This window comes from Crinia signifera, chromosome 5 (assembly GCF_055691185.1).
Source record: "Crinia signifera chromosome 5, ASM5569118v1, whole genome shotgun sequence".
Lineage (NCBI taxonomy): Eukaryota > Metazoa > Chordata > Amphibia > Anura > Myobatrachidae > Crinia > Crinia signifera.
Window position 1 is genome coordinate 54,218,159 of NC_139221.1, and position 22,601 is coordinate 54,240,759.

Genomic DNA, 22,601 nt, shown 5'->3' on the forward strand with positions numbered 1-22,601 from the left:
ATGTAATAGGTATTACGGTGTATGGCATAATGTGTACTGCCCACTACGGTGTGTGGCATAACGAGTAATGAGCATTATGGAATGTGGTATAATATGTAATGGGTGTGTGACATGTGTAATAGGCATTATGGTGTAAATTTTTGTGGCATAGTTATGAAAGGATGAAAAGCCCTATTTCTTTAAAAAAAATGGAAGGTTTTATTTTCCAGCTATATTTAATTTAGCATTTTTGGTTCCTGGATATCTGTCACATTGGTCTTCATGGTTTATCTCTCTGGTTTAGACTGTACTTACTATCTTTTTTAAGAGCCCACTCTGAGAGTCTAGGAGGGAAAAACCATGTTGGAGGATTTGGTGCTGCAATCACATCATTGTGACCCTCCCTATTCACTTACTATTTGTGCCATTGTACCGCAGGAGCGGGGCTACAAAGGCATGATTCAAGTGATGTCATAAAACCCTGGACCATCCATTTCACTCAGGGGGCGGGTAAATGTATGAAGCTGGCACACTCCTACTTGGGAATCCAACAAAGTCTCCTGAAGTTCAGGTCTTTTTAGTACAGTTGACATGTAAGGCTTTGGCGCCTCATGTGTTTTGCTTGGTGCGGCCTATGTAACAAGCATTGTGGTAACAAAAAAATATGAAAACATTAATGGAGGCCTGTCATCACATACCAGCATGCTTTGCCAGATATTGGCAGCTGACAGTGTAGTCTGGGACATACAGTTTCACAACATACACATGTAAATCCACAGACTGTCCAGGCCTGCAGCAATGTTTTAAAAGATCTTAAGCTAGCTGACATAAGCTCACATCCAGGGCCAGATGTATTAAGCTTCAAAAGTGATAAAATTGAGAGTGATAAACAACCAACTGTTAAACACCGCTGTCCCGGACCCGCCGGGACAGCCGGTGTTAATTCCGTACGGAGGAAGTGTCGGGGGCGTCGCCTAGCTTCCGTCCGTACAGGCCACGAGCCGGGGCGTTGCTAGGCAACGCCCCAAGCCTGCAGAGGACGCGCCAGCGCGCTGACGTCAGCGCACGCGGCGTCTGACGTCACGCGCGGCGGGACATTGAATAAATAGTTGGCGTCTGCACCAGGCAGACGCCGGCTATAGCTTTGTTTATACTAAAGTGTTCCCGTGCTCCCCTTGCTGGTTCTTTGTATCTGTTGGTCCCTGCATCAGTGTCCAAGTGGTCAGTGTTTCCCTGCATCAGTGTCCTGTCTCCAGCCTCGTCTCCAGTATCTGTGTACGGTCTCCAGAATCCCTGTACTCGTGTCCAGTCCCCAGTGTGCTCCAGTATCCGTTTGCTGCCTGCCATTGTCCTGGTGTCCATCTTCATATCCAGACTTCATCCGTTATTTTGTGCTTCCTCCTGTCTGTTCCCTGGATCCTGCAGTCTGCGTATCATTACACTCAGATAAGTGGGGGTTCCCCCCAGACCCTTTTCTTTATTGTTATTTATACATCCCTGTGTATTGTTACACCCCCTTAGGATTTTGTGGGTCACCTTGCGTATTGTTACGCCCATGCGTGTGCATTCATAGTACTGTCTATCCGCACTCCGCTCACCTTTACGGGAGACCTGTTGGCATCCTCGCCAGGGGTAGGGTTCAGTTAGGTGTTCCCCTTGCTCATCACTGACCTTGGCGTGTGAGTTGTCACATCATAAGACCAGGTGGCATCGAGGTGGGAGCCTGACTAACGGGCTCCTACGAACGCGGCTATTAGTGGTGAAGCCTAGCTCTGCACTCACACGCCAACTTCTCCTGGTCGCAACGGAGGCAGGTTGGCGAGGTTGCACCGTTCCCGACACATCTCCTTCGAGTCAGTGTCACGTGGTGCCTCGCCAGGCAGCGTGGCACAGGAGATCATAACATTATAGCCGGCCAACACTCTGAGGCTGTTCGGCCTTCCCTCAGCTCAGAGGTTTTTTCAGTCTTTGTCTGGTTCCACGAGGTATCATGGATCCTGCACAGCAGGTAACCGGGCACGCAATTATGGGACAAATGCACGCCTTAACTCAAAAGTTACAAGAACTCACTTTAAGGGTAGATTCTCAGGAAGAACGGTCACAGGCCAGCTCCTCTTCGGCCAGGGGTCAGGAGCCTAAATTAAACCTGCCGGATCGTTTTTCTGGTGATCGTTCCCAGTTCTTTAATTTTAGGGAGGCTTGTAGATTGTATTTTAATTTACGTCCTATGTCCTCCGGTTCTGAGACCCAACGAGTGGGTATTGTGATTTCATTGCTGCAGGGGGATCCTCAGACCTGGGCCTTTGGCCTTCCTAGTGGGTCTGAGGCTCTCTCTTCGGTAGATGCCTTTTTTGCTGCCATGGGCTTATTATATGATGACCCAGATCGTGCTGCTTCTGCGGAGGCAAACCTTAGAGCGTTGCGTCAAGGGCAAGACCCGGCTGAAGCTTACTGTACACAATTCAGGCGGTGGGCCATTGATTCTGGATGGAATGATTCAGCCCTTAGAAGTCAGTTTCGGATTGGCCTATCCGAATCCCTTAAAGACGCGCTAGTGCATTATCCCGTTCCCAACACCTTGGACGGGATTATGCAACTGGCCATTAGAGTGGATAGGAGGTTTCGAGAGCGGCAGAGGGAGAGACGGTCTGGAGTGTTACCTGCCACATCGCTTGGGGAGTCTACCGAGGTACCCGGTGACGAACCAATGCAACTGGGGGCTACTCGACTGTCTTCTTCCGAAAAAAACCGCCGTCGTCTCAAGGGGCTTTGTTTATACTGTGGGGGTCCTGGTCACCATGCTGCTACATGCCCCCTGAAGGCGGGAAAAGACAAGGCCTAGGTGATAGTGAGGGAATTCGCTTAGGCCTGTTGAATTGTTCTCCCTCTGATTCAGTATTAATTCAAGTTTCAGTTTATTTGGCCAACCGGTCCTGGAGTGGTTCTGCTTTTGTGGACAGTGGGGCGGCTGGCAATTTTATTGACGGAGGCCTGGTGCGTCATTTGGGACTGGAGCCCATACCTTTGACTAACCAGATTTCTGTCTGTGGATTAGATGGCCATCCACTGTCCAAGGGTAGTATTTCACTTAGGACTCCCACTCTCCAGTTGTCAGTTGGGGCACTGCACTCTGAGGGTATTTCTTTTTTTGTCTTTAATTGCCCTTCTACTCCCATTGTTCTCGGGTTACCCTGGCTGAAAAAACACAACCCTGAGTTCAATTGGGAGACTGGAGAAATTACTCGGTGGGGAAGATCCTGTTCGGAAGGTTGTCTCACTCTCCCGCTCCGAGTGGCGCATCCTGACTACCGGGCTCTTCCTCCCCAGTACAGAGATTTTGTTGATGTGTTTTCCAAAAAAGAAGCCGATACCTTACCTCCACACCGTTCTTTTGATTGTGCCATTGATTTAATGCCCAATGCCAGACTTCCCAAGGGTCGCTTGTATGCCCTCACAGCACCCGAGACTCAAGCCGTAGACCTCTATATCAAAGAAAGTCTGGAGAAAGGTTTCATTCGTCCCTCTAAGTCTCCGGTAGGAGCAGGGTTTTTTTTTGTTGAGAAAAAAGACGGCTCATTACGACCGTGCATCGACTATAGGGCTCTCAATAAGATCACGGTAAAGAATTCATACCCACTGCCCCTCATCTCAGTGTTGTTCGATCAAATTCGGGAGGCAGTGATTTTTTCTAAGATAGATCTCCGAGGGGCCTATAACCTGATCAGAATTAAACAGGGGGACGAGTGGAAGACTGCTTTCAACACCCATTCGGGGCATTTCGAATATCTTGTTATGCCTTTTGGTCTGGCCAATGCTCCGGCAGTCTTCCAGGATTTTATCAATGAGGTTCTTCGGCCGTATCTGGGTGGGTTTGCCGTAGTGTATTTGGATGATATCCTCATTTTTTCCAAATCCCTCCTGGAGCATCGACAGCACGTTCGTCTGGTGCTGCAAAAATTACGAGAAAATCATCTGTATGCTAAATTAGAGAAATGTGAATTTGAGGTGTCTCAAGTAACCTTCCTTGGATACATAATCTCTCCGCAGGGATTTTCCATGGATCCATCCAAGGTTCAGGCCATTCAGTCTTGGGCTCGCCCAACCACCCTCAAAGCTATCCAGCGCTTTCTCGGTTTCTCTAATTATTATCGGAAGTTTATTCGCTCATTTTCTGATATAGTCACACCCATTGTAGAGTTGACTCGCAAGGGCGCTGATCCTGCGCAATGGCCCGCGAGAGCGTTAGATTCTTTTAAAAAACTGAAAAAAGCATTTTGTTCCGCTCCCATCTTGCGTCATCCTGATCCCGGCCTGCCCTTCTTTGTTGAGGTAGACGCCTCTGATGTAGGCGCTGGGGCAGTCTTGTCACAGAAGGATGCGCAGGATCAAAAGGTCCATCCCTGTACTTTCTCTCCGGCCGAAGTGAATTATGATGTGGGGAACCGGGAATTGTTAGCCATCAAATGGGCATTCGAGGAGTGGCGCCATTGGCTTGAGGGGGCCCTATACATCGTTACGGTTATCACGGACCATAAGTACCTTTCTTATATTGAATCTGCTAAGCGCCTCAATCCACGACAGGCTCGATGGGCACTCTTTTTCACCAGGTTCCGGTTCATCATTACCTTCAGACCAGGGTCCAAAAATGTTAAGGCAGATGCTCTTTCCCGTAGTTTTCAAACCTCCCAGAAGTCTGAATTAGAAGTGTCTCCCATTATTCCTCGTTCGGTTATCATGGCAGGGGGCTGCTTTAGTTATTGCTGCCCAATCATCTGCACCGCCACAAACGCCCCAAGACCGTCTCTTTGTCCCAAAAAAGTTTCGAGAAGCCGTTCTAAAAAATTTTCACTCGGTCAAAGCTTCAGGGCATCCCGGAATTACCAAGACCTTTAAACATTTAGCCAGGTCAGTTTGGTGGCCCACCATGAGGCAAGACGTTGAGCAATTTGTTTCCTCATGTGTAATCTGTGCACGACATAAATCTTCTCGGCAATCTCCGGTTGGACCGTTACTGCCTTTATCCATTCCTGAAAGACCATGGTCTCATATTTCCATGGACTTCGTGGTGGATCTCCCTTCTTCTAACAAATTTACCACTATTTGGGTCACGGTGGATAGATTCACTAAGATGGCACACTTTACACCACTGCAGGGACTCCCCACAGCCAAAGTTCTGGCCCAATTATTTATCACCAATATCTTTAGACTTCATGGGCTTCCGGTTGATATTGTCTCAGACAGAGGTTCCCAGTTCGTGGCCAGATTTTGGAAGCAATTTTGTTCTAATTTAGGTATTCAGGTCAGTCTCTCGTCGGGCTATCATCCACAATCAAATGGACAGACTGAAAGGGTCAATCAGGCCTTAGAACAATTCCTCCGCTGTTTTGTTTCCAAATGTCAAGACAACTGGGCGGAGCTCATTCCACTGGCCGAGTTTGCTTATAACAATTCTTACCATTCCTCCACCAAAACTTCTCCATTTTTCAGCAACTCAGGTTTTCACCCGAAATGTAATGCATTTATACCTCCTGTTGAGTCCTCAAGATTTTCCTCTGCTGTGTCATTCTTTAGAAGAGCCTGGAAGAAGATAAATTACGCTTTGAAACAATCATCAGCTCGGTCAAAGATCTTCTTTGATAGACATAGGAGACCGTGTCCTTTTACTGTGGGTCAGAGGGTTTGGTTATCCACTCGACACATCAGATTGCGACAGCAATGCCCCAAGTTGGGTCCAAGATTTATTGGACCATTCCAGATTATCGGTCAAGTTAATCCAGTCGCTTTTAGGCTACGCCTTCCCAGATCACTTCGCATTAACAATGTTTTTCACTGTTCATTACTTAAACCTGTCTCTGGAAATCCTCCGTCTGTACCCACTTATTCTCATAGACCTGTCTTAGTGCAAGGACACAAGGAGTATGTAGTTGAACAAATTCTGGATTCCAAACGGGTCAGAGGTCATCTTAAGTTCCTTGTACACTGGAAGGGATATGGAGATGAAGAAAGATCTTGGGTTCCTGAAAGATTTTTACATGCACCCAGATTAAGGACCAACTTTTTTAAAAAGTTTCCTTGGAAACCTGGCTCTAAGGGTTCGGTGACCCCTCCTCAAGGGGGGGGGTACTGTTAAACACCGCTGTCCCGGACCCGCCGGGACAGCCGGTGTTAATTCCGTACGGAGGAAGTGTCGGGGGCGTCGCCTAGCTTCCGTCCGTACAGGCCACGAGCCGGGGCGTTGCTAGGCAACGCCCCAAGCCTGCAGAGGACGCGCCAGCGCGCTGACGTCAGCGCACGCGGCGTCTGACGTCACGCGCGGCGGGACATTGAATAAATAGTTGGCGTCTGCACCAGGCAGACGCCGGCTATAGCTTTGTTTATACTAAAGTGTTCCCGTGCTCCCCTTGCTGGTTCTTTGTATCTGTTGGTCCCTGCATCAGTGTCCAAGTGGTCAGTGTTTCCCTGCATCAGTGTCCTGTCTCCAGCCTCGTCTCCAGTATCTGTGTACGGTCTCCAGAATCCCTGTACTCGTGTCCAGTCCCCAGTGTGCTCCAGTATCCGTTTGCTGCCTGCCATTGTCCTGGTGTCCATCTTCATATCCAGACTTCATCCGTTATTTTGTGCTTCCTCCTGTCTGTTCCCTGGATCCTGCAGTCTGCGTATCATTACACTCAGATAAGTGGGGGTTCCCCCCAGACCCTTTTCTTTATTGTTATTTATACATCCCTGTGTATTGTTACACCCCCTTAGGATTTTGTGGGTCACCTTGCGTATTGTTACGCCCATGCGTGTGCATTCATAGTACTGTCTATCCGCACTCCGCTCACCTTTACGGGAGACCTGTTGGCATCCTCGCCAGGGGTAGGGTTCAGTTAGGTGTTCCCCTTGCTCATCACTGACCTTGGCGTGTGAGTTGTCACATCATAAGACCAGGTGGCATCGAGGTGGGAGCCTGACTAACGGGCTCCTACGAACGCGGCTATTAGTGGTGAAGCCTAGCTCTGCACTCACACGCCAACTTCTCCTGGTCGCAACGGAGGCAGGTTGGCGAGGTTGCACCGTTCCCGACACATCTCCTTCGAGTCAGTGTCACGTGGTGCCTCGCCAGGCAGCGTGGCACAGGAGATCATAACACCAACCAATCAGCTCCTACCTGTCATTTTTCAAACACAGTCTGTGACATGCCAGGTAGCTGATTGGCTGGCTGTTTATCACTCTCCATTTTATCACTTTTGAAGCTTAGTGCATCTGGCCCCAGAGACTGACTTGTCAACATATATTCATGTATAATCTCTCTGGAGTTCTAGCAGAGGATCGATTTAGAGCACTGGACAGGGCTGGCGCCACCACTAGGCATTTGCCTAGGGCGCCGGTCACTGGAGGGCTGTAATGAGCTGCCTGGAGGAGCAGCAGCAGCAGGAAGGGTCCTGACTCCCGCCGGCGCTGAGGAGAGCAGGAGGAAAGCACTGTTCTGGGAGCAGGTGAGTGAGCCTACCCCCACCCCTTGAGCCCGCACTGACCCCCCTGGAGTTGCGGCCATGGCCACATCTCTAACCGCCCCCCCCCCCCACCTGGAGGCAGATGCGGCCGCATCTCCCTCCACCAACCCCTCCCCCCCCTGATGGAGCGTGGCGGCGGCAGCCGCATGGGGCACTTCGGTGCCTTGCACCAGCACTGGCACTGGGTAATTCATACTGAGATATATAAAAAATGGGTGAAATTTAATAGGATGAGAGATTCAGAAAGTGAGAGATTTGGTAAGAAATCTCCAGTTTTTTAAAGCTGCAATCATTTACACTGCAAAATCAAACTGGTTTGTGATTGTTGCTTTAAAAAAAAATGGAGATTTCTTACCAAATCTCTCACGTACTGAATTTCCCCCCATTGTATCTATTACATAGTGCTAGGATACTGTGTAGTTATATGTATCAGCCTGTGCCAGTATAGCTTCCCTGGAGAGCTCTAACAAACACCTGTTTCATGCATGGCCCTCAATAAACCATATCTGAAGGCCAAAGGCTGTGTTCAGTTCTGGAATAGCATGTGGTTGTATAGTTCAGTATATCACAGTCTGCAGTCCCTGTGGAGTTCTTATGGGGAGTTGATCACACCTGCACCTAGTCCTATTAGTGGGTATACATAATGGATCAGTGTTTGGTGCTCACATAAACACAGTGCTGCCCAGAAAAGGGCACGGTAGAAGACACACTGCTACAACATCAGAAAAACATATCAAGGTGATAGAGGTACAACGGAACACTGTTTTTCTTTACCTTGTGTTTTTATACTTCAAAGATTTTATTATGAATAGTGAGATGGTGTGAGTAGGATGGAGGGTCATTGTGGCATTAGTGTGTATAGAGCAGTGATTTTCAACCTTTTTACCTTGCGGCACACTAAATACGATTTTAAAATTGCCAAGGCACACCATGAGATCCCCACAGGGCAAAACACATTGGCCCCCACAGGAAAAAAGCAAACCTATTGGCCCCCGTATAAAAAACAAACACACTGTAACAAAATAAAATACTATGGCCCTTTACATGAACAGAAGAGACCAGTAAATAACAGTTGAACTGGTAGTGGCTGTAAACTGGTTTGGGCATCTCTAGATCTGGGCGCACACTTGAGAACAGCTCAAGGCACACTTGTGTGCCACGGCACAGTGGTTGAAAAACACTGGTATAGAGGGTGGAGGAGAGGCTGGGAGAAAGTGGGGTCATGTGCTGTGTGACATGCTGGTAGGAGGCAACAGAGGTAGTTCCTTTTGTTGAGAAGGAGGGTGATTTTGGTGAGAAGGGACTTTAACGTGGGCAGATGAGAGGAGAAGTTGAGTTGCAGTGGTGAGAGGGGAGAAGGAGCGTTACAGTGGTGAGGATGTCAGAAGGGGAGGGGAGAATGGGCTTTGCAGTTGTGGGAGGAGGGGAGAAGAAGCTTGCAGTGGTGAGTGGAGGTGAGAAAGGGGCTTTGCAGTGATGAGGGGGAAAGGGGATTTGCAGTCTGAAGAGGGGAGAAGGGGCTTTGCAGTGATGAGAGAAGGGGCTTTGCAGTGGTGAGAGGAGGGGAGGAAGGGGCTTTGCAGTGGTGAAATGAGGGGAGAAGGGGATTTGCAGTGTCAAGAGGGGAGAAGGGGCTTTGCAGTGGTTAGAGGAGGGGAGAAGGGGATTTGCAGTGTGAAGATAGGAGAAGGGGCTTTGCAGTGGTGAGAGGAGGGGAGAAGGGGCTTTGCAGTGGTGAGAGGAGGGGAGAAGTGGATTTGCAGTGTGAAGAGGGGAGAAGGGGCTTTGCAGTGGTGAGAGGAGGGGAGAAGGGGCTTTGCAGTGGTGAGTGAAGGGGAGAAGGGGCTTAGCACTGATGAGTGGAGGCGGGAAGGGAATCTGCAGTGATGAGATGAATGGTGGAAAGGGCTTTGCAGTGGGAAGACGAATGGGGGAAGGGGCTTTGCATTGTGGAGACAAATGGGGGAAGGAGCTTTTCAGCAGGGGCACAAGGGGAAGGATAGGGTACGGATGGGCAGGAATTAGACTGGATATTCCAACAGGGGTGGAATATGGAAGTGGAGAGCTATTACAGACTGGAGTTCCCTGCCAGGGTGGGGTATGGAAGGGGAGGTGTTACAGACGAGTAGGAGTTACCTGCAAGTGGTGGTAGGGGGGTAATGAAAGTGAGTGGCTGTGGACAGACTGGAGTTCCCTAAAGGGGTGGGGTATGGAAAGGGAGGAGTTTCACAAGGGATGGCGCTTCCTGCGGGGCATGGCATGGGACAGTTACTAGTTTGACAGTCAATTGGACATTACCAAAAGTTTGACGTGCAGAATTTTGACATTGACAACAGGTCAACATTAGTTTTTTCATACTTTACCATCCACATGGACTGATTGAGAATGGTAAAGTGTGCTAAAGTGTAGCGTTGGTTGAGTAAGGTCTGAACATGGCGAGCAGAGGCGGTACAGTATTTGGGGGTCCCCGAACATGGCAAGCAGAAGCGGAACATTAATTGTGGTCCACATGATCATGTGTCCATCTTTTCCATATTGACCTGTTGTCAATGTCAACCTTTTGCTGTTGACCTAATGACTGATAGCATAGACATTGTCTCTGATCTATACTACTCCCATCTCGGCGGGTGGAAGCTTAGTTACTACCATCCAAAGAAATTGTTAGTACCATCCATGTAAAACAACAACACTCAATATTACCATAGCCCCATCAATATACCATATACTGTATAAACCACTCTTTTGCCCTGGTAATCAAATTCCAGTTCTGGTGGTAGAAATTCCATAAGAATCAGACTAGTATAGCCTGATTATGCTACTATCAGGCTATACGGGTGCCGGATGATGCTCCGACAGGGGGGATCCCGACATTCAGTGTCCCAACTGCCGGTGCCGACTCACAGGGGCTATTCTTCCTTGTGGGGGTCCACAACCCCCATAGAGGGAGAATAGAACCTGTGGCGAGCATAGCAAATCACTGAGCCTGCAAGGGGCTTCTTTGCGCTCGCCCCCCCCACCCTGTCGGAGCACCAGCAGTCAGGATTCCGACGTCAGGATACTGACCGTCGGGATCCCCACTGACGGAGCCCCATACCACACCTATACTAGCCATCCCTATCCTGGTTACACATTTACTGGCCCAATAACTGTGTGTGCAGATCTCGCGCACCTGTCATTTCTTTTGCATCCTGTGACTTGTACCTTTAACAATGAAGAAACACGGGTTGGTGACTCTGGTGGGCACCTGGGGATTTTACGACTAGTTGCATTGTGCTGCATGCACATTTCCTTAACCCCTTCACGACAGAGCCAGTTTGTGCCTTCATGACAGAGCCCTTTTTTTCAAATCTGACATGTCTCACTTAAGTGGGGATAACTTTTTTTTGCTTTTACTTATCCCAGTGATTTTGAGAATGTTTTCTCGTGACACATTGTACTTCAAGTTAGTGGTAAATTTTGGTCGATACAGTCTGTGTTTTTTTGTGAAAAATACCAAAATATCGTGAAAAAATGGAAAATTTAGCAATATGCAAAATGTCACATTTTCTGCTTGTGAGACAAATAATCATACCACTCAAAATAGTTAATAACTAACAAAGACCATATGTCTACTTTATGTTGCAATCATTATTTCAACCTCCTTTTCATTTTTTTGGACACTAGGAGGCTTCAAATATGACTAGCAAATTCTCAAATTTTCAAGAAAATTTCAAACACTGATTTTTTTAGGGACCAGTTCAGTTCTGATGTGACTTTGAGGGACTTGTATGTGAGACACCCCCATAAATGATGCCATTTCAAAAACTGCACCCCTCACAGTATTCAAAACAGCATTTTGGAAGTTTGTTAACCCTTTAGGTGTTTCACAGGAATTAAAACAAAGTGTAGGTGAAATTTCAAAATTTCTTTTTTTTTGCAGAGTTTCAATTTTAATACATTTTTCTAACGAATACAGTAGATTTTACTAGAGAAATGTGACTAAAAATTGATTCCCCCAATTCTTTTGTTTTCAAAAATATCCTATATGTGGCCCTAGTGTGCACGTTGACCAAACCACAGGCTTCATAATAGAAGGAGCACCTACTTGATTTTGGAGCCTCCTTTTTATGAGATTTTTTTTTAGGCACCATGTAGGTTTCTAGGCACCATAAGTGCTAAAAGTTAGGAACCTCCCCCACAAGTCACCCCATTTTGCAATCTACACCCCTCAGGGAATTCATCTAGGGGTATAGTGTACATTTCAAACCCCCAGGGGTTTCACCAATTTTGGTACAACTGGGATGTGAAAATGGAAAATTACATTTTTTTACACAAACATGCACTTCTGGCTCAAGATTTTTCATTTTCACAAGGAATGAAGGAGACAAAGCACCCCAAAGTCTGTGCCCCAATTTCTCCCGAGTACGGCAATGCCTCACATGTGACCAAAAAATACCAGTTGGGTGCATGGCAGGACTCAGAAGGGAAGGAGTGATTTTTGGATTTTGCAGCACAGATTTTGGTGGAATGAATGGTGGGTGCTATGTTGCACCAATACAGTGGAACCCCCCCACAAGTCACCCCATTTTGCAAAGTACACCCCTCAGGGAATTCATCTAGGGGTATAGTGTACATTTCAAACCCCCAGGGGTTTCACCAATTTTGATACAACTGGGCAGTGAAAATGAAAAATTTCATTTTTTTACACAAACATGCACTTCTGGCTCAAGATTTTTCATTTTCACAAGGAATGAAGGAGACAAAGCACCCCAAAGTCTGTGCCCCAATTTCTCCCGAGTACGGCAATGCCTCACATGTGACCAAAAAATACCAGTTGGGCGCATGGCAGGACTCAGAAGGGAAGGAGTGATTTTTGGATTTTGCAGCACAGATTTTGGTGGAATGAATGGTGGGTGCCATGTTGCATTAGCAAGACTCCCAAAGCACCAATACAGTGGAACCCCCCCACAAGTCACCCCATTTTGCAAAGTACACCCCTCAGGGAATTCATCTAGGGGTATAGTGTACATTTCAAACCCCCAGGGGTTTCACCAATTTTGGTACAACTGGGCTGTTAAAATGAAAAATTAAATTTTTTTACACAAACATGCACTTCTGGCTCAAGATTTTTCATTTTCACAAGGAATGAAGGAGACAAAGCACCCCAAAGTCTGTGCCCCAATTTCTCCCGAGTACGGCAATGCCTCACATGTGACCAAAAAATACCAGTTGGGCGCATGGCAGGACTCAGAAGGGAAGGAGTGATTTTTGGATTTTGCAGCACAGATTTTGGTGGAATGAATGGTGGGTGCTATGTTGCATTAGCAAGACTCCCAAAGCACCAATACAGTGGAACCCCCCCCACAAGTCACCGCATTTTGCAAAGTACACCCCTCAGGGAATTCATCTAGGGGTATAGTGTACATTTCAAACCCCCAGGGGTTTCACCAATTTTGGTACAACTGGGCTGTGAAAATGAAAAATTACATTTTTTTACACAAACATGCACTTCTGGCTCAAGATTTTTCATTTTCACAAGGAATGAAGGAGACAAAGCACCCCAAAGTCTGTGCCCAAATTTCTCCCGAGTACGGCAATGCCTCACATGTGACCAAAAAATACCACTTGGGCGCATGGCAGGACTCAGAAGGGAAGGAGTGATTTTTGGATTTTGCAGCACAGATTTTGGTGGAATGAATGGTGGGTGCTATGTTGCATTAGCAAGACTCCCAAAGCACCAATACAGTGGAACCCCCCCACAAGTCACCCCATTTTGCAAAGTACACCCCTCAGGGAATTCATCTAGGGGTATAGTGTACATTTCAAACCCCCAGGGGTTTCACCAATTTTGGTACAACTGGGCTGTGAAAATGAAAAATTACATTTTTTTTACACAAAAATGTACTTCTGGCTCAAAATTTTTCATTTTCACAAGGAATGAAGGAGACAAAGCACCCCAAAATCTGTGCCCCCATTTCTCCAGAGTACGGCAATGCCTCACATGTGACCAAAAAATACCAGTTGGGTGCATGGCAGGACTCAGAAGGGAAGGAGTGATTTTTGGATTTTGGAGCACAGATTTTGGTGGAATGAATGGTGGGTGCTATGTGGCATTACCAATACAGTGGAACCCCACCACAAGTGACCCCATTTTGCAAACTACACCCCTCAGGGAATTCATCTAGGGGTATAGTGTACATTTCAAACCCCCAGGGGTTTCACCAATTTTGGTACAACTGGGCTGTGAAAATGAAAAATTACATTTTTTTACACAAAAATGTACTTCTGGCTCAAAATTTTTCATTTTCACAAGGAATGAAGGAGACAAAGCACCCCAAAATCTGTGCCCCCATTTCTCCAGAGTACGGCAATGCCTCACATGTGACCAAAAAATACCAGTTGGGTGCATGGCAGGACTCAGAAGGGAAGGAGTGATTTTTGGATTTTGCAGCTCAGATTCTGGTGGAATGAATGGTGGGTGCTATGTTGCATTAGCAAGACTCCCAAAGCACCAATACAGTGGAACCCCCCCACAAATCACCCCATTTTGCAAAGTACACCCCTCAGGGAATTCATCTAGGGGTATAGTGTACATTTCAAACCCCCAGGGGTTTCACCAATTTTGGTACAACTGGGCTGTGAAAATGAAAAATTACATTTTTTTACACAAACATGCACTTCTGGCTCAAGATTTTTCATTTTCACAAGGAATGAAGGAGACAAAGCACCCCAAAGTCTGTGCCCCAATTTCTCCCGAGTACGGCAATGCCTCACATGTGACCAAAAAATACCAGTTGGGCGCATGGCAGGACTCAGAAGGGAAGGAGTGATTTTTGGATTTTGCAGCACAGATTTTGGTGGAATGAATGGTGGGTGCTATGTTGCATTAGCAAGACTCCCAAAGCACCAATACAGTGGAACCCCCCCACAAGTCACCCCATTTTGCAAAGTACACCCCTCAGGGAATTCATCTAGGGGTATAGTGTACATTTCAAACCCCCAGGGGTTTCACCAATTTTGGTACAACTGGGCTGTGAAAATGAAAAATTACATTTTTTTACACAAAAATGTACTTCTGGCTCAAAATTTTTCATTTTCACAAGGAATGAAGGAGACAAAGCACCCCAAAATCTGTGCCCCCATTTCTCCAGAGTACGGCAATGCCTCACATGTGACCAAAAAATACCAGTTGGGTGCATGGCAGGACTCAGAAGGGAAGGAGTGATTTTTGGATTTTGGAGCACAGATTTTGGTGGAATGAATGGTGGGTGCTATGTGGCATTACCAATACAGTGGAACCCCCCCACAAGTGACCCCATTTTGCAAACTACACCCCTCAGGGAATTCATCTAGGGGTATAGTGTACATTTCAAACCCCCAGGGGTTTCACCAATTTTGGTACAACTGGGCTGTGAAAATGAAAAATTACATTTTTTTACACAAAAATGTACTTCTGGCTCAAAATTTTTCATTTTCACAAGGAATGAAGGAGACAAAGCACCCCAAAATCTGTGCCCCCATTTCTCAAGAGTACGGCAATGCCTCACATGTGACCAAAAAATACCAGTTGGGTGCATGGCAGGACTCAGAAGGGAAGGAGTGATTTTTGGATTTTGCAGCTCAGATTCTGGTGGAATGAATGGTGGGTGCTATGTGGCATTAGCAAGACCCCCGAAGCACGGTGAAATGATGAACCTAATAATCCATAGATGTGTGGTATATTTTGAAACACTCCTTTATACATAGGCCGGGTTTGTCGGGGCAAGTTTCACAGTGGAAAATAGTTTCCTTTCTTATTCCCTTTTTATAGCAAACTTTGCACCTTTTTTGTGTCCTGCCCTTTCTTGCAGTGGAGGGGATTTCGTTGGGAAAATGCTGCCCTGGTACAATACGGGGGCCAGTACTAGAAGTACTGGGGCCCTCTGCCTGCTGGTTCCCAAATATTAGGCCCTTTATGACTTCCTCTTGAAAGTGCATAAATGTCCCCCTCTGGCCGGTAGAACGGAATAGCACGTAAGCGTTATACAGTGCCATCTGGATGATATACACGGCCAGCTTCTTGTACCAGATATTTGTTTTCCGCAGGGCACTGTACGGCTTCAGTACCTGATCTGAAAGATCCACTCCGCCCATGTACTTATTGTAATCTAGGATACAATTTGGTTTTGAGGTGTGGGTACTGGTACCTCGTACAGGGATGGAGGTGGTACTGTCTCCATGAATTGTTGTCAGTATAAGGACATCCCTCTTGTCCTTATATTTGACCAACAACATATTTTCGGTGCATATTCCCCTGCTTTCACCCCTTCTTAGTACTTGGGCAATGTGCGTTTTGGGGAGGCCTCTTTGGTTCTTGCGCACAGTACCGCAAGCTGCTGTACCTCTTGAACCAAGGGCCTTAAACAGGGGGATGCTGGTGTAAAAGTTATCCACATAGAGGTGATAACCCTTATCCAGGAAGGGGTGCATTAAATCCCAGACAATTTTTCCACTAACACCTACGAGGGAGGGGGGGCATTCTGGCGGTTCAATTCTTGAATCCTTCCCTTCATATACCCTAAACTTGTGGGTGTACCCTGTGGTGCTTTCACACAGCTTATACATTTTTATGCCATACCTTGCCCTCTTACTGGGAAGGTACTGGCGGAATTTAACCCTTCCTTTAAAATGTATAAGGGACTCGTCGATACTAATACATTTATCAGGGATGTATAGCTCTGCAAATTTGGCACTGAAATGATCAATGACCGGCCTGACATTGAATAGCCTGTCAAAGGTGGGATCATCTCTGGGTGGGCACTGTGCATTATCGGTGTAATGTATAAATTTATGGATTGCCTCAAAACGAGCCCGAGTCATGGCCATACGGTAAAATGGGGTGCTGTACAGAACATCTGTACTCCAATATTGCCTAATTTGTGGCTTTTTTACTATGCCCATATGAAACACCAGACCCCAAAACGTCATCATCTCTACTGCATCTACAGGGGTCCACCTAGCAAATGATGACGTGGGGTTTTGAGCAATAAACTGCTGGGCATATAAATTAGTTTGGTCCACCATTAAATTTATAAAATCATCAGAGAAAAATAATTTGAAAAAGTCAATTTCTCTGAGACCTGTGGAATCAAATTGGATTCCTGGCATGGCCAAAAACTCAGGAACCTGGGGCTCAAAATTGTCTGGTGGTGGGGTCCATACGAGATCAATTATTGGGGGGGGGGGTCTCAGCTGCTCTACGGGGGCGTCTTTGAGGGGGTCCCTCATCACCAGAGGAGGAAGAGGAGCTTAAGACGAATCCTTCAAATTCCCCGCTTGCCTCACTGGCTGTGTCAGAGTCAGAGGCAAGCATGGCATATGCCTCCTCCACTGAATACATTCTTCTGGATGACTGGGATGACATTTGGGATGACATTTGGGATGACATTTGGGATGCCATTTTTATTTTTGTGTTACTGGTAGTGAAATGTTTCAACACGTGTATAGTGTAGGGGGGGGTACAAACTTTATTTCAACCCGGGGGGTATGTAGTGTGTAGTGTGTATGTAGTGCAGAAAAAAAAAAAATACTTTATACAAAAAAAAAAAATTGAAGGGGTTAAAAAAAAAAAAAATTGAAGGGGTTAAAAAAAAAAAATTGAAGGGGTTAAAAAAAAAAAAAAAAGGTCCTGCGCCAAAAATTGAGCACAGATGTTGGTCAGTAACGTCCGTCACTGAACAGCGCTCAAAGGCAACAGGAATTTGATCAAAAAAAAAAAAAATAGATCAACCCTGTGCCGAAAAAGATGATCAGTGATGTACGTCACTGATCAGCGCACAGTGGCCACAGGACACCCACAAAATCACAGTGTGTGTAAAAAAAAAATTAAAAAAAGACCCCACAGCACCCAGAAAAAAAAAAAAGGTGATCAGTGATGCGACACTGATTACCAGTGAGGGGCAGCAGGTGCACAACCTTTGGTGCAACTGACAGTGCAACTGGCAGCAACTGGCAGGTATATATAAAAAAAAAAACCTCTGCACCCCCAAAAAGTTGCTGATCACCTCAGATATAGTGATCAGCACAAAAGGCGGGGGCAGCAGACACAAAATTTAGCACTCTCTATCACTCTCTGTCACTATCTCTCTCTATCTCTCTATCTCTCACTATCTATCACTCTATGACACTGCAGCAGCAGCACTGACAGTTATATATATGAAAAATAACCCCTGCACCCCCAAAAAGTTGCTGGGGGTGCACAAAAGGGGGGTAGCAGACACAAAATATAGCAGTCTCTATCACTCTCTGTCACTATCTCTCTCTATCTCTCTATCTCTCTATCTCTCACTATCTATCACTCTATGACACTGCAGCAGCAGCACTGACAGTTATATATATATATAAAAAAAAACCTGCGCCCCCAAAAAGTTGCTGATCAGTTAATTTATACTGATCAGCACAAAAGGGGGGGCAGCAGTTAGTTATATAAAAAATATATAGCACAATCTGTCACTATCTCTCTATCTCTCTCTCTCTATCTCTCTCTATCTCTCTCTATCTCTCTATCTATAACTCTATTACACTGCAGCAGCACAAAATATAGCACTCTCTGTCACTAGGCCTCTCTATCTCTCTCTCTCTATCTCTCTCTCTCTAACTCGATGACACTGCAGCAGCACAACACAGCACAACACAGCACAGGATGTCACAAGATGAAGCAAGATCCCAAGCAGTGATCAGGTAAGTATTGAGCAAGGTTCTGGTCAGTATATGGCGGCAGCTGGGCACGGTGACCGCACTGCACGCTATTCCAGACCGGAATGGCGTCTGCAGTGCAGTCACCGTTAGTTTAAACCCCCCTCCATGGCTGTGATTGGTCCGTCGGTCCGACGAACCAATCACGGCCTTTGGGGGCGGGCGGGGTGAGGTGGGGTGACACCAGTGTCACCCTTACACCCCGCGGTGATTGGTGCTGTACTTTACAGCACCAATCACCTCCGATCCCGTGTCACCGGCGAACGTTATTCGCCGGTGACACAGAAAACGCTGTGAATGGCTGTTCACACTGAACAGCCAATCACAGCGATCGCCGACGGGGGGGCGGCATCGCAGCCCCCCCTGGGCATGCAGGGACATGTCTGCTGTCAGGGACAGCAGACATCGTCCCTCTGTCACTGCGTCTCTAGACGCAGTGACAGTTAGAAGCCATGACGTATATATACGTCATGTGTCGGGAAGTACTTCCCGGCCATGACGTATATATACGTCAAATGTCGTGAAGGGGTTAATTGCCAGAAACAGGCGACTTTTGATATTTTGCAGGTAATTAAATCAGGGCCTTAGGTTGTACAAAATGAATTTTAATTATATTTTGTTTTATATGTATTACGTGTTGGAATGTTTTTAGCATATAAATCAGCTGTGGCTGCTATAAGAGAGTTATGTTCTGTTATTTTACAGAACAGTAAGTAGCAGTCACCATATTTCTCTGATGGGGCAGCAGCACCACCTGGTGGTCAGACAAATGGTTTCTTTTACTCAGAAGGATGCGAACGTGCATCACGGACGCATTAGCATGTGTACGCCCAGCGTTTTCATGGGAACGCCCATGAAATGCTGGGTGTTCACATATAACGGCCCAGCCCAGAATCCCACGCCCCTCTCTATCATCCGCTTGCAAGGCTGCGAACAGACTTTTTGCTGAGTCCGCACACACTCAACATGCACATGCAGAAATGCTGCTCCCCATGCGCATATGCAAAACATCGGTACCAGTGTTCCCTCTAAGCTGTGCGCTTGTGCGCGCGCACACAACTGCGCACAGACATTACAACTGAGCGCACAAAGGTTAAAATCTTGTTTTAGTGTGCCACGAGTTTAATAAGGTTGAAAATCACTGCTATAGTCTATATGTGTGGTGTGTGAAGTCTGTAAACATTCAAATTGCTTTATTAACTCATTACACAGCACGCAGTGACCCACAGTCACATTACACAGCGCGTAGTGACAGATATTCACATTATACAGTGCGCCGTGACCCATATTCACATTATACAGAGTGCAGTGACCAATATTCGCATGTGTGACCCATATTCACATTACACAGCACAGTGACGAATATTCGCACGTAGTGACCTATAGTCACATTACACAGCACAGTGATGAATATTCGCACGTAGTGACCTATAGTCACATTACACAGCACAGTGATGAATATTCGCACGTAGTGACCTATAGTCACATTACACAGCACAGTGACGAATATTCGCACGTAGTGACCTATAGTCACATTACACAGCACAGTGACGAATATTCGCACGTAGTGACCTATAGTCACATTACACAGCACAGTGATGAATATTCGCACGTAGTGACCCATATTCACATTACACAGCACAGTGACGAATATTTGCACGTAGTGACCTATAGTCACATTACACAGCACAGTGATGAATATTCGCACGTAGTGACCCATATTCACATTACACAGCACAGTGACGAATATTCGCACGTAGTGACCCATAGTCACATTACACAGCACAGTGATGAATATTTGCACGTAGTGACCTATAGTCACATTACACAGCACAGTGATGAATATTTGCACGTAGTGACCTATAGTCACATTACACAGCACAGTGATGAATATTCGCACGTAGTGACCTATATTCACATTACACAGCACAATGACGAATATTCGCACGTAGTGACCTATAGTCACATTACACAGCACAGTGATGAATATTCGCACGTAGTGATCTATAGTCACATTACACAGCACAGTAATGAATATTCGCACGTAGTGACCCATAGTCACATTACACAGCACAGTGATGAATATTCGCACGTAGTGACCTATAGTCACATTACACAGCACAGTGATGAATATTCGCACGTAGTGACCTATAGTCACATTACACAGCACAGTGACGAATATTCGCACGTAGTGACCTATAGTCACATTACACAGCACAGTGATGAATATTCGCACGTAGTGACCTATAGTCACATTACACAGCACAGTGATGAATATTCGCACGTAGTGATCTATAGTCACATTACACAGCACAGTGATGAATATTCGCACGTAGTGACCTATAGTCACATTACACAGCACAGTGACGAATATTCGCACGTAGTGACCTATAGTCACATTACACAGCACAGTGATGAATATTTGCACGTAGTGACCTATAGTCACATTACACAGCACAGTGATGAATATTCGCACGTAGTGACCTATAGTCACATTACACAGCACAGTGATGAATATTCGCACGTAGTGACCCATATTCACATTACACAGCACAGTGGCGAATATTCGCACATAGTGACCCATAGTCACCTTACACAGCACAGTGATGAATATTCGCACGTAGTGACCCATAGTCACATTACACAGCACAGTGACGAATATTTGCACGTAGTGACCTATAGTCACATTACACAGTGCATAGTGACTAATGTATGTATTATATGTATACACTAGATGTACCCTGGGTGATATAGACACAGGGAACATATATTCACTGAGCTGCGCAGTGCCTTTTTCAGCCATCAGCCGCACCACTGGACCCCCGGGTGGTTAACAATATAGGCAGAGACAGCACAGTTATCACACAGGAAACAAATACCCGCCGAGCTGTACAGCGCCTAGGCAGCCATCAGCGGTACCACTGGTCACCGCATCAGCCAGGCAGGTAACAATACAGCAGGGACAGTACAGTTTTCCCAGTTATTCGTGGGCGGTGTTCCGCTTGCTAGGCTGCAAAAGATTGATGCTTAGTGAGTGATCCTGAATCAGGCCCCCTGTTCCCCTCACTACATTCTCACACACAGCCTACTCCCTCACAATAAATGGCACACTCCCCAATCTCTGCATACATTACCTTCAGGTTTCAGCCAGGAGCCATCCTGTGAGCCTGACACAGAACAGTAGGCCACAGGGCTACTGCAGCTGCACTAGTTCACCCGGGCACAGGAAAAGGAAGGGGCGTGGCCTAATCATGGACCCCCGTGGCCACGCCCACTTTTGAAACCTCGAGTCCTGCTGACTGCTGAAGGAGCCCAAGCCAGCCCAGCCCAGCGCAGGTACTGCTAGGTGGCCTGCAGCTGCACTACTTCACTACTACTGCAGCTGCACTAGTTCACCCGGGCACAGGAAAAGGCAGGGGCGTGGCCCAATCACGGTTAAAGGGGAGGGGGGGAGAGGTCCTGCTGACTGCTGAAGGAGCCCAGCCCAGCGCAGGTACTGCTAGGCGGCCGGGGGAGGGGGCACTGCCACTGCCAGTCATTAGGAAGTGCTGATATTGTGCGGAGGTGCCTGTGCACCCCCGGCACCCCCTGTGCGCACGCCTATGGTGAGGGGGAGAGAAAACCACCTCTCCCCCCCCCCCCTCCCCTTTAACCAGTTATCTCATTTACCGGCTATATCTTCGGAAGCAGCTGACCCATTTACATGAGACAAGTATCATATTGAAGAACTTTTGAGTGGGCTTTGAATGATTTTGGTCCAGTAAAACTGAAACGTTTGGTTCCAGAGTAATCTGCCCTCAAAGAACATGAACAGCCATGAAATTACATTTCAAAAATAAAAAAATTGGTTTACGCGCAATATCTCTGGAACCAATTGACCGATATGGACCAGCCTGCTAACATTTTGAAGGCCCAGCGATTGGAATTGAATGAGATCAACCACAAGCTTCTGTGATGCCAGGGCCGGAACTGGCAGCCGTCGGAACCGGGTGGGGGTCCGAATTGAAGGGTCCCATATTATCATATAGGGAAAAAACGTTACAGCTTTGCCAGGCGATATCTCCAGTTCCCGGGGGGCTAGAGACACAGGGCTGGGCTCGTTGGAAAGCCCTGGACCTCAGCTACAAAACGAAATGACAGGGGGGCACGTGCCCGGGTGCCGCCCCCTGAATCCGCCACTGGCCAGTGGGTAAGTCCAGTGCTACGGACAGCCTGCACACAGCGGTGAGATCTTTCCACGGTGAGTGAGCTGCAAATGGATCTGCAGCTTTTTGCTGGTCTGCGACATCTTCGCTACCTATTTGCAGGTTTGTGAAGGGCGGGATTACACTGTGGGGGGTGGCGGCTTACTAATCACATGTGCAATCAGGTCTGAATCAGGCCCATGAGGAGCAGGTACAGAAGGGAAAAGTT